Source organism: Rhineura floridana, chromosome 3 (genome assembly GCF_030035675.1).
Source record: "Rhineura floridana isolate rRhiFlo1 chromosome 3, rRhiFlo1.hap2, whole genome shotgun sequence".
NCBI classification, from domain to species: domain Eukaryota; kingdom Metazoa; phylum Chordata; class Lepidosauria; order Squamata; family Rhineuridae; genus Rhineura; species Rhineura floridana.
The window spans coordinates 218294524-218306065 of NC_084482.1; the positions used below are offsets into that span (position 1 = coordinate 218294524).

General features: G+C 46.2%; 1 pseudogene; it reads right to left on the reverse strand.

The window, feature by feature from the left end:
* Positions 1 to 1412: 1412 nt before the first annotated feature.
* On the reverse strand, positions 1413 to 9955 carry LOC133381653 (zinc finger protein ZFP2-like; annotated as a pseudogene).
* Positions 9956 to 11542: the final 1587 nt, after the last annotated feature.

The window sequence follows — 11542 nt, forward strand, 5'->3', positions numbered from 1 at the left end:
AGAACAAAAAAATCAGCCTTAAGTCATTTATTATACGCCTAATGATTTTTTATTTTATTATTATTATTATTATTATTATTACTGAGACAGTTTTTGTCCCACATACAATTCAGTCTTGTGATTAAACAGGACAAAAATACAAATAAAAAGAAAGATGGAGTTCAAATAAATATACAATAAAAAGCTAGCGGGCATTTTAAAAGGCAGGAGTACTCTGTCTGGATAAATACAGCACACAGGTATGCATGGGAACAAGGGGGAGAGTTCAAAAAGGGGGGGAAGGAAGAGAAGTAGGCCAGAGCTTGGAAAAGTTACTTTTTTGAACTACAGCTCCCATCAGCCTAATCCAGTGGCCATGTTGCCTAGGGCTGATGGGAGTTGTAGTTCAAAAAAGTAACTTTTCCAAGCTCTGATTTGTAGGCCGAAGTTTCAGAAGTGCCTTGTGATTGATGGAGGGGGCAGCAGCGAGGCAAGGAGAGGCAGTGGGGGTGGCAGAAGGTGCTGCGGGGGGGCAGAAGGTGCCGCGGGGGGCAGAAGGTGCCGCGGGGGGCAGAAGGTGCCGCGGGGGGGCAGAAGGTGCTGCGGGGGGCGGGGGGGGCAGAAGGTGCCACGGGGGGCTGTAGGTGCCGCGGGGGGGCACACACACACACAAATCATCATCACTCACCTCCACAGCTCTTCGCCATTCTGCTGATGCCTTCTCCTCCGTTGTCCTTGCCCTGGCTTTTTCCTCCGGCGTCCATTTTTTCCTCTTAGACACTAGCAGGCCCTGCCTATTCACCTCTTCCCTCGTGCCTCCTAACACAGATCACAAGGGAAGAGTCTGCGCAGAGGTCCAATCAGTGTGAGGCACATGTCTTGTGTTAACCAATCACAGCCAGGAGCTGACTTCCCCTTGTTCCCGCCCCCAAGTAATGTCCAACCTAACGTGGAAACGTTAAAGTTGCAGCTGAAAAGTAGGGAAATTACTAGTCATTCCGTTACTTGCCAAATGTAATTACCCACTCGTTATTTTACATTGTAACGAATTACAAGTAACTTGTTAAAAATAACGAGTTACTTCCAAGAACTGGTAACAGCGGATGTTGAAATGTGAGTTTGCCAGCGTGTGAGTGCGTTTACCTAAGAAAGCAGGCTTTTACCCTGCATCAGCATCACTGAGACTTGAGACTTAGTAAAATAAGAAAAGCTACTTTATGTATAGAAATACATAGTAGATAGAAAGGCCTACCTAGTTCTAACTAACTAACTAACTAAGTTGGAGGTGTAACGCCCAGGTGTGGGAGTTAGCCCCATGGCTAGGAGAGAGAGCAGAGACAAAAGGATGTCTCCTCTCTCCAACACAGACTGAGAAGAAAGGGAGGAGTGGAAAGGGCAGAAGGAGGAGGGGCAGGTAAGCTTCCCTAAAGACGTCACTCTGACTTCCTTCCTTCCTTGTAAACTAATATGCTCAGGGAAGCTGATCTGCTCCTCCTGCTTCCGCCCTTTCCTCTCTTCCCTTCTCCACTGTTCGAGAGAGAGGAGACACCTTTCTCTCTGTTCTCTCTCCTGAGCCAAGAGTGCAACTCCCAAGATTTGTCCCCTGTGTGAGTTCTTTGATGTGAAGTAAGGTGGCCACTCTGACTGAAGCTCCTTCCATACTCGAAACATTTATAAGGTTTGTCTCCGGTGTGAGTTCTTTGATGCGAAGTAAGGTGGCCACTCTGACTAAAGCTCTTTCCACACTCCAAGCATTTATAAGGTTTGTCTCCTGTGTGAATTCTTTGATGCGAAATAAGGCTGCTACTCCAACTGAAGCTCTTTCCACACTCAAAGCATGTATAAGGTTTCTCCCGTGTGAGTTTTGTGATGCGAAGCAAGGGTGCTACTGTCACTGAAGCTCTTTCCACACTCGAAACATTTATAAGATTTGTCTCCTGTGTGAGTTCTTTGATGCGAACTAAGGGTGCTACTAAAGCTGAAGCTCTTTCCACACTCCAAGCATTTATAAGGTTTGTCCCCTGTGTGAGTTCTTTGATGTCGTCTAAAGGCGCTATTGCACCTGAAGCTTTTTCCACAGGTGATGCATTTATAAGGTTTGTCTCCTGTGTGAGTTTTCTGATGTGAAGTAAGGTGGCTACTTCGACTGAAGCTCTTTCCACACTCCAAGCATTTATAAGGTTTGTCCCCTGTGTGAGTTCTTTGATGCGAAGTAAGGGTGCTACTGTCACTGAAGCTCTTTCCACATTCGAAGCATTTATAAGGTTTGTCTCCTGTGTGAGTTCTTTGATGCGAAGTAAGGTGGTCACTCTGACTAAAGCTCTTTCCACACTCCAAGCATTTATAAGGTTTGTCTCCTGTGTGAATTCTTTGATGCGAAATAAGGCTGCTACTCCAACTGAAGCTCTTTCCACACTCAAAGCATGTATAAGGTTTCTCCCCTGTGTGAGTTTTGTGATGCGAAGCAAGGGTGCTACTGTCACTGAAGCTCTTTCCACACTTGAAACATTTATAAGATTTGTCTCCTGTGTGAGTTCTTTGATGCGAACTAAGGGTTCTACTAAAGCTGAAGCTCTTTCCACACTCCAAGCATTGATAAGGTTTGTCCCCTTTGTGACTTCTTTGATGCGAAGTAAGGTGGTCACTCCGACTAAAGCTCTTTCCACACTCAAAGCATTTAAAAGCTTTGTCTCCTGTGTGAGTTCTTTGATGCGAAGTAAGGTGGTCACTCCAACTAAAGCTCTTTCCACACTTGAAGCATTTATAAGGTTTCTCCCCTGTGTGAGTTTTGTGATGCCAAGTAAGGGTGCTACTGTCACTGAAGCTCTTTCCACACTCCAAACATTGATAAGGTTTGTTCCCTGTGTGAGTTCTTTGATGCGAAGTAAGGTGGCCACTCTGACTAAAGCTCTTTCCACTCTCCAAGCATTTATAAGGTTTGTCCCCTGTGTGACTTCTTTGATGCGAAGTAAGGTGGCCACTCTGACTAAAGCTCTTTCCACACTCCAAGCATTTATAAGGTTTGTCTCCTGTGTGAGTTCTTCGATGCGAAATAAGGGTGCTACTCTGACTGAAGCTCTTTCCACACTTCAAGCATGTATAAGGTTTGTCCCCTGTGTGCGTTCTTTGATGCTAAGTAAGGTGGCTACTCTGACTGAAGCTCTTTCCACACTCCAAGCATTGATAAGGTTTGTTCCCTGTGTGACTTCTTTGATGTGAAGTAAGGGTGCTACTGTCACTGAAGCTCTTTCTATACTTGAAGCATTGGTAAGGTTTGTCCCCTGTGTGCGTTCTTTGATGCGAAGTAAGGTGGCTACTCTGACTGAAGCTTTTTCCACACTCCAAGCATTTATAAGGTTTGTCCCCTGTGTGACTTCTTTGATGCACTGTAAGGGTGCTATGCCACCTGAAGCTCTTTCCACATTTGAAGCATTCATAAGGTTTGTCCCCTGTGTCAGTCTGTCTCTCCTTTTGTCTCTTTGCTCCATCTTGACTCCTCAGTTTCCGTTCCTGCACCTGCTCCTCAGCTTTTTCCAGTGATACTTCAGATGGTTCTTCCTCAGCCTTGACCCCTGAGATGTATCCTGATGGAATGAAAAGGAAAGGAGATAAAATGCTGTGGAGAAATCCTGCAAATATATTATGATTTCTACTTTGAAAACATATTTCTGCGAGTTCTGTTGGTATCAGAGTTTAAGGAAATAGAAAAAGAGGAAGGCCAAACAAGAGATGGATTGATTCCATAAAGGAAGCCACAGACCTGAACTTACAAGATCTGAACAGGGTGGTTCATGACAGATGCTCTTGGAGGTCACTGATTCATAGGATCGCCATTAGTTGCAGTCGACTTGGAGGCCCATAACAACAACAACAATAAGGGTTGATCCCTTTAGAACTCACAGGGCTCTCTGAGATCCCCTTCCTCAGAGAAAAGGGCCAGGAAGAGGGGGGGTGGCAATACTACTGTAAAATTGCTCCTGAAGGAGGGAGGATTTGCCTGGGAAGCAAAAGGAGTTAGGACTGTTCTCAGAAGCAAAGAACCCCCCTTGGGATACTGAGGGGAAGGGACCCCAGGGGGACAACTCTTTGACAAGGAACAGATGGCATACCAATAGAGTTGCTACAAGCTACTGAGACTGAATGTGTCCAAATTATGTTAAACCTTTGTCAACAAATATGGAAAAGAAAACTATGGCCCACAGACTGGAAGCGCTTAATATACATCCCAATTCCAAAGAAAGAGGATCCCAGGGAATGCAGTAATTTTGAAACTATTGCCTTAATATGCCATGCAAGTAAAGTAAAGGCTCTTACCATATATGGAGCGAGAAGTGCCAGATGTGCATGCTGGATTTAGAAAGGGAAGAGGTACCACAGGTCGTATCGCAAAGATTAGTTGGATAATGGAACAGACCACAGAACATCAGAAGAAAATCACCCTGTGCTTTATAGATTACAGCAAAGCCTTTGATTGTGTAGATTATGAAAAGCTATGGAATGCTTTAAAATAAATGGGGGTGGCATATTATCTGATTGTCCTGATGCACAACCTATACTCTGGACAAGAGGCTACTGTAAGGACAGAATATGGAGAAACCAATTGGTTCCCAGTCAAAAAGGGTGTGAGACGGGTGTATTTTATCACCCTATTTATTTAATCTATATGCAGAACCTATCATACGGAAATCAGGATTGGACCAAGATGAAGGAGGTGTTAAAATTGGAGGAAGAAATATGCAGATGATACCATACTACTAGCAGAAACCAGTAATGATTTGAAACAAATACAAAGCACAATAGCAGGACTACACCTGAACATTAAGAAGACTAAAGTAATGACAACAGAAGATTTATGTAACTTTAAAGTTGACAATGACGACATTGAACTTGTCAAGGATTATCAATACCTCAGCACAGTCATTAACCAAAATGGAGACAAGAGTCAAGAAATCAGAAGAAGCCTTGGACTGGGGAGGGTAGCTATGAGAATAGATTCCAAATGCAAAGATGCATCACTGAACACCAAAGTCAAGATCTTTCAGACCATGGTATTCCTGATCTCTATGTATGGATGTGAAAGTTGGATAGTGAAAAGAAAAATCAACTCATTTGAAATGTAGTGCTGGAGGAGAGCTTTGCGGGTACCATGGACTGCGAAAAAGACAAATAATTGGGTGTCAGAACAAATTAAACCAGAATTATCACTGGAAGCTAAAATGCTGAAACTGAGGTTATCATACTTTTTCTGTGAGGGAGGGAAGTTCTCCCAGGACACCCTCCACCATCCCAGAAGCCAATTCCCCACTCAAGCAAACTGACTCTGGCAAAATATCCTTCTCTTCAAAGGCTATGCCCGCTCACAACAGTCCTGCAGGGTAGTAGACTGCCACCAGCCTTTATACTGGTTAACCACCCTGAGCCAAGGGGAAACTCTGAGCCCAGAAAACCTGCCAAGGACTACAGACAGCAAGAGCCAAACAGGAACTCCTTGCTCTGAAGCCTTTAAACAAAATACCCAATTCACACAGTAGTCGTGGTCAGTGGCCAAAGTACCGATTCAGAGTCTACCCTCTCCTGAATGAATGCACACAGGTAAATAGAATAACTTTCTTAAAGAATAAAAGAGGTGCACAGTTACAGCAGCAAAATAGTTGCTTAATATCAACACTCAAAAGGGGCAAGGTAAAACACAAGCTAGCTAAATGTGGGCTGGATGAAACAACTATCAGATGGATCCACAGGTGGCTCGAGAATCATACTCAAAGAGTGCTTTTCAATGGTTCCTTCTCAAACTGGGCAGACGTAACAAGTGGGGTACCACAGGGCTCGGTCCTGGGCCCAGTGCTCTTCAATATTTTTCACTTGCATGAGGAGGTACAGAACATGCTTATCAAATTTGCAGATGATACAAACTTGGGGGGTATAGCTAACACTGTGGAAGACAGAAACAAAATTCCAAGGGACCTTGATAGGCTGGAGCATTGGGCTGAAAACCACAGAATGAAATTCAACAGGGATAAATGCAATGTTCTACACTTAGGAAAAAGAAACCAAATGCAGTTATGAGATGGGGGATACTTGGCTCAGCAATACAACGTGTGAGAATGATCTTGAAATTGTCGTTGATCACAAGCTGAATATGAGCCAACAGTGTGATGTGGCTGCAAAAAAGGCAAATGCTGTATTAGGCTGCATTAACAGAAGTATAGTTTCCAAATCGCGTGAAGTATTAGTTCCCCGCTATTCAGCAATGATTCGGCCTCATCTTGAGTATTGCATCCAGTTCTGGTCTCCACACTTCAAGAAGGATGCAGACAAACTGGAACAGGTTCAGAGGGGGGCAACAAGGATGATCAGGGGACTGGAAACAAAGTCCTATGAGGAGACACTGAAAGAACTGGGCATGTTCAGCCTTGAGAAGAGAAGACTGAGGGGAGATATGATAGCACTCTTCAAGTACATGAAAGGTTGTCACATAGAGGAGGGCTGGGATCTCTTCTCAATCATCCCAGAGTGTAGGATACGGAATAATGGGCTCAAGTTGCAGGAAGCCAGATTTCGACTGGACATCAGGAAAAATTTCCTAACTTGTTAGACCCAGACGACAATGGAATCAATTACCTAGAGAGGTAGTGGGCTCTCCGACACTGGAGGCATTCAAGAGGCAGCTGGACAGCCATATGTCGGAAATGCTTGGATTTGGATTCATGCGTTGCACAGGGGGTTGGACTTGATGGCCTTATAGGCCCCTTCCAACTCTACTATTCTATGATTCTATGAGTTCAGTCACAACAGAAAAACAAGGATGCTATCTAGCCTAGCCTATACTTACACACTGGTAGACAGTTGCACAGCTCCCCTCTCTTCAGAGAGAGGAACAGTCAGGAGAGTTGATGCAACATGGAACCTCAGCAGGCAACATCAAGTAGGCATGATGCGACCCAGGAGAGAAACGAAAGCTAAGGTTTGAGCCCCATACTTAGGGCAGACTCCCCAGCAACAGGCCGGATCCAATTAACCAATCAGGAAATTAATTCATGGATTAAGGGTCCATCAATCACCGGCCAAATGGAACATCTTCCCTAAAGCTTCCCAGACTTTATGACCTTGCCCGGCTTCTACTGACAAGGTGGTGTTAGGGTGGGCCTCTGATTACCCACAGCTGGGAAATAAAACTGCCAACTCTTAGCTCTAATATAGAAATCAACTGTAAACCTGTTAAGATCCCACATTAACAAATGAAACCACACAATTTTTTGCTACACAACCATCTTGAATTCAGGTTTTCATGACACTTTGGACACATAATGGGAAGATATGACTCACTCCAAAAGACAAGAGGAAGGCCAAACAAGAGATGGATTGATGCCATAAAGGAAGCCACAGACCTGAAGTTACAAGAGCTGAACAGGGTGGTTCAGGATAGATGCTATTGGAGGTCGCTGATTCATGGGGTCACCATGTCATAATCACCTTGAAGGCATATAACGCAAACACACCTGCACTATGTGAGTTCAGCATTAATTGATCCAAGAGTGCCCAGTGCCCCGCAAACCTCTGTGGGAGGAAATATCCTTAAAAGGTGGGCTGTGCTATGCAGGCTTTGTGCCTCATCCACCATCAGGAAAAAGCCTGCAGTGGACCAGCCAAACAGCTTTACACCTGAGAGGACCAATATCCTGGAGGTAAGTAGTCACTTAGGATCAGGTAGATACTTGAGCTAAAATGTGGTTCCCCGTTACCAAGTAAAAGGTATTTGAAGTGCTAAAGAAAAGCTGACTCTTAAGATTGGTGGCAGCAATAGAGGAAGAGCGTTGGTTGTAGGCCTTACAGTTAGTTAAAGAGGGCTCTGGCTGGGAAGCACAGGGGATGTTGTCCATAGGATGCCAGAATTATCAGTACTAAATTGGCCCCCCGAGTCTTCCTCTCTGGGAAAAGGGGAAATAATGGCAGCTCTACCGGGTAATCTGGAGTGCACAGTGGGTCAGATTTGCTAAGCAGGGGTACCAGGAAGGGAGTAAGAAGGCTATCCTTAACCTAATTCTAACAGAACAGGTCACCATCTCATGAATCTCCTGCATGATCTCCTTGTACAGAGCTTGCTAGTCTGGATCCAGCTGAACCCATTCCTCCTGGGTGAAGTGCAAGGACACTTCCTCAAAGGTCACCAGTCCCTGGAAGAAGAAAACAATTGCCTTCCTCATTAATACTCCCAGGCAAGGCTGGACATCATCTGTTCTCCATTCGCACTCTGAAGAGAGATGGGGCAAGCGGGATCTTTTCTTGTAGTGTTCATAAATCATCTTAAGTCCAGATGGCATCTACCGGAGAGGTCTGAAAACAACCCAAATGTGACATTGCTGATCTTCTAAGAAAAATATCTATCTTCTCTCAAGGACTTGCTGCCATATGGATTGGCAAATGTATGACAATCTGAAAGCCAAAAGGACACAGAAGGTATCTGGGAAATCAGAAGCCTAATAGCTGTTCTGGGAAAAGAAGTGGAAAATATTATTAAAGGCAGAATTACCAAACATGGAGTGGAACACAGCAATCATGGGATATGAGGACCTGTGCTTTTAAACCTGTTTCTAAACGACATGGATTTGGGGTGAGAAGCGAGACAACCAAGTTTCCTGTTGATATCAAGTTCAGGGTGATTAAAATAAAGAAGGATTGTGAGGAACTCCGAAAGGAACTCTTCAAGCAGGCTTGTGTATTAAAGAGGAAATGCAATTAAATGTAAGCCAACGTAAAGCGATGCACAGAAGTGAAAAATCCTAACTGAATCGGTGGTGACTCACAGGAGAGACATCGAGGTCATAGCGGACACCTTAATTAAGATACTGATGTTATAGCTCTGAAATTGGTGATTTCCATGTGAGGGATCATTAAGACATGCATTGAAAATAAAACTGCCCATATCATAACCCCATTATACACATCCAAGATGTGATCCTACTTGGAATGCTGTCTACAGTTCTGGTTGCCTGACCGCAAAAATAGCATTCTGGAGGTGGAAGAGGTAGAGAAATGGGAACCAAAATAATCAAGGGTTGTAACATTTGGGGATTTTTGCTGTAGAAAAAAAGCTTAGAGGAGACACGCTAGAAGTGTATGATCACACCAGACATTTAAAGCACATGCAACACAAATGTAAAGCACATGGCTTGCCCCAACAAATCCTGGAGAATAGTTTTCCCTCACTGCGCTACATTCCCAGCACCCTTCAGAAACTACAACTCCCAGGACTCGTGGGAGGAAGCCACATGCTTTCAATGTACACTGTGGATGTGCCATAAAGGTGTGTGGTGAGGAGAAACTGGATAACACCCTCTCATTTAGTAGGGAACTTACACCTGGTGTAGGAAGAGGAAGGGAAGCAGCTCCCACCAATTTGACCCTTCTCAGGAAAAACGTCACTCGCAAAACAGTTTGTCTGCAGGGCTACCCTAAAACAAGGAGGGCAAGGGCACGTTTCTGCTTCCCTGAACTAAACGGTGACCTTAATTCCAACAGAGTAGGAAACTGGGGAGGGCTGGCAGAATGAAGGTAGTGAAAGAAGAGCCTCACTATTCAACTATCACAGCTGAACCAAAGGACAAAGGAGGACACATGAAGAAGTGGCCCATTTAGCTCACTGGTGTCTACTTAGCTCTGTTCCAACTATGGGGCGCCTCCATCTCCAAGCTCAAGGCCACAAAATCCATCATCAGAACCACAGATGTTCCAAGGGATGCTTCGATCCGGCCTCACACAGCCAGCCCACCTCAGGGGAGAGGCAGAGGGGACGGGGCAGAGCTGCAGCCTCCGATCGGAGGGTCTGCTGGGAGGGGTGCTTAAGGGGGGTCCTCGCCCTCTCCCAACCTCCCCTCTCCCCAATTGCATACCTTTGTCTCCAGGCTCCCCCTGCGCAACCCCGCTCGCCAACATCGCCGCGCACAAAGAGGGGCTTCTCCTGCGCTTCCAGCCTGCATTGCTCACGGAGAGGCGGGGCAGGAAGAGGACGTCCCTCGTTTGAGCTCTTCCCTTCGCCTCCGTTGTCCTTGGTTAACCCTTAAAGTGACTGAAGCTCCGCGGCTGCGTTGCACGGAGAGCGACGGGAGGGGGTCAGTCCCAGCAGAGGCAGGCTTGTTAATGGGTGCAGCTGGGGGAGTTATCCTCCCTCCGATCCCAGCTACGCTGCTCCCCCTTCCCGCCAGTAGTCTCCAACACTGGGATCTCCTTTCGCCTCCACCCCCACCCAGTCATAGTCTCCCCCCTCCCCCGAGGGATCCACCTTCCCAACAACTAAGACGCTGCTTAGAAAACTGGGAGCAGCGGAGGTTTCAGCTCCTTGGACATCTCCTGGGAAAACTCGGAGTGGATTCCACTGCCCCACTGACTGGGAGGTTTCTTTGCCCATCCTGGTGGGGACCCTGCCTCACCAGTCTTCTGGAGAGAGACCCACTTCTTTCCTCTTGCAAAGCTTGTTATTTTGCCCCCTTTCCCAGCAAGTATCCTTAGAACCACAGAGTTGGAAGGGGCCTAAAAGGCCATCCAGTCCACCCCGCTGCTCAGTGCTAGAATCCAAATTAAAGCATAGCTCACAGGTGGCTGTCTAGCTGCCTTTTGAATGCCACCAGGGTTGGAGAGCCCACACCTCCCTAGGTCATTGGTTCCATTGTCATACAGCTGTAACAGTTAGGAAGTTTTTCCTGATGTTCAGCCAAAATCTGGCTTCCCACAACTTGAGCCCATTATTCCACGTCCTGCACCATGGGACAATCGAGAAGTGATCCCGGCCCTCTTCTGTGTGGCAGCCTTTCGAGTACTTGAAGAGTGCTATCCCGTCTCCCCTCAGTCTTCTCTTCTCCAGGCTAATCATGCCCAGTTCTTTCTCCTCATAGGGCTTTGTTTCCAGTGCCCTGATCTTCCTTGTTGCCCTCCTCTGAACCTCTTCCAGTTTGTCTGCATCCTTCTTGAAGTGCGGAGACCGGAACTGTATACAGTACTGAAGATGAGTTCTAACCAGTGCTGAATAGAGGGGAACTGTACTTCATGCAATTTGGAAACGATGCTTCTGTTAATGCAGCTTAAAATAGCATTTGCCTTTTTTGCAGCCACATCACTGTTGTGAGCCCCACCAGGTGGCAGTGGACGGGTGGGGGTGAGTCAGAGGATGAGGACATGGACTGGGATGAGTCACCCAGGGAGGGTGCAAGTAGCAGGTCCAGCTTCGAAAGAGCCCCGGCTCTGCCTTTGACACTACAGCTCCCCATCTCCAGACGCCCCAGTGGGAGTTCAGCCTGTTCCACCAGAAGCCTCTCAGTCGGGCGCTCCTCCACCTCCTGTGCCTGAACGGACAGTCCCCCTTCACCCTGCACTCAGAGACACATGCGGTGGGAAGTTCAACAGACAGAGCGGAGGCTTCTTGTTGTGTAAACTTGTATTGAAATAATAAAGCAGAGTTCAACAGCAGTCGGAAATGCTGCATGAATGCCGGTGTGTGTGTATTTACCTTAGAAGCAGGCTTTTACGCTGCACTGAGATCACTGAGACTTAAGACTTAGTAAAATAAGAA